Source organism: Tremella mesenterica, assembly GCF_000271645.1.
Source record: "Tremella mesenterica DSM 1558 unplaced genomic scaffold TREMEscaffold_10, whole genome shotgun sequence".
NCBI classification, from domain to species: domain Eukaryota; kingdom Fungi; phylum Basidiomycota; class Tremellomycetes; order Tremellales; family Tremellaceae; genus Tremella; species Tremella mesenterica.
In genome coordinates this window covers 448,967-450,523 of record NW_006711234.1, presented here as the reverse complement: position 1 = coordinate 450,523, position 1,557 = coordinate 448,967, and positions in this window count along the sequence as shown.

Below are 1,557 nucleotides of genomic sequence, written 5' to 3'. Positions count from 1 at the left end.
GTCACAGTTCATAAAACTATCAATACACAGGACGCTGACCGTTCGACATTACCAGAACCCCAGACTAGAAGTCAAGCTGATAAGTATTTCGCAAGAGTCGCTAATGAAAACATTTTACCTAATAGGGTACATAAACTCATTGGTGTTGGAGGATGGGTCGTTGGTATATGTAAGTAAATTTGAAGTCGTGATCTTCCTTCCTTGATACATTTCCCGCCCTCCATCACTCATTCCAGCTTCTATATTCCTCACTCTGTCACATCTCTAAAGTTTCCACCCCAGCTCACTCTGTCCCACATTTGAGTCCTAAGACATATGACATGAAGTCCCGATATTTCCGGAAGCTCATCTCGCACACCTCAATGACCTTTTATCCTCATATTTCAGTTTCCCTCCTTCTGAGATTCCCGGACCATCCGTTTCCTTCCAAATCCCTGATATACTTCACTGCAACATAATCCACGACCTTCACAGTCGAAGAATAATATACTGATTTTTAGTCACGATGGGATATATGTCTCTATACGCAGATTTCGGAAAACGAGAACATGTCTTCTCACCTGTCAGTCACTTTTGTTTACATTATATCCCCTATCAAACTCCCTCATACCTTGTCTTCGTCGTATCGATAGAATGGTCAAACCTGTTCACCGCTCTCCGGACATAGATTTACATCGCTCCATGCCATTCACCCCTTTATGGTGACCGGAAGCGATGTGATTTGCCGGGCTGACAAACAGCTGAGAAGATGGTATCATCGCACAATATCGAACTTTATCACTCTATCCCCATCCGAAAGACGAGTCCTCGGTCTCGATCGATCCACTGGTCCCGCCTCGGTGTCGAAACCTTCATGAACATCATTTTCTATACGTTGAGAGCAAATACTCCCTCTGATAATCTGCACCGAAACGTCAACATGCTTTACTAATCGATCATCTTCAATTCTTTCTCACACCCATTGATCAACTCCTCACCGCCTTCCGCCATATCCTCCTCCATGCACTCTCGACACTCGTCAATCCTTTCAGCTTACTCGTTCCCTTCTACCCTCACCTCCCTTCAACCAACACAGCTCGTCTCGAGGTGCTTCTCATCGACGTCATGCTTTGATCCTCTCGCTTTCTCACACTGACTAAATTCTCAACTTTCCCACCCGTCCGTTCATCGCCGGCTTCGAATCTCACGCTCGCGGATCGCTGAGTGTCAACGGTTGACCTACACTTCTCCTTCGAATCTCGATCTGAATAACACACTCCCGTTTTGACCTCCTTCAAACCCTTCAGGGACTATACACCAACAATCTACGTTTCCTCCTTGCGCGACCAATTTCAAATCCTACGTCCGACTATCTGGAACCGTCAACGTCGGTTTCCTGTTTCACCATCGATCAATCCCAACATCGACATGGTTCATTAAGAGCGAAATGGACATATTTCCAGATGAGGACAGCGATGTGACGGTGAGAACTGCCTTTCTGCGTAAGTATGTGAGAGAGGACTCCCTTACCCTATCCTAGTATGCCAAAGATAGAGAGATTGCTGCCTCGGGATCATA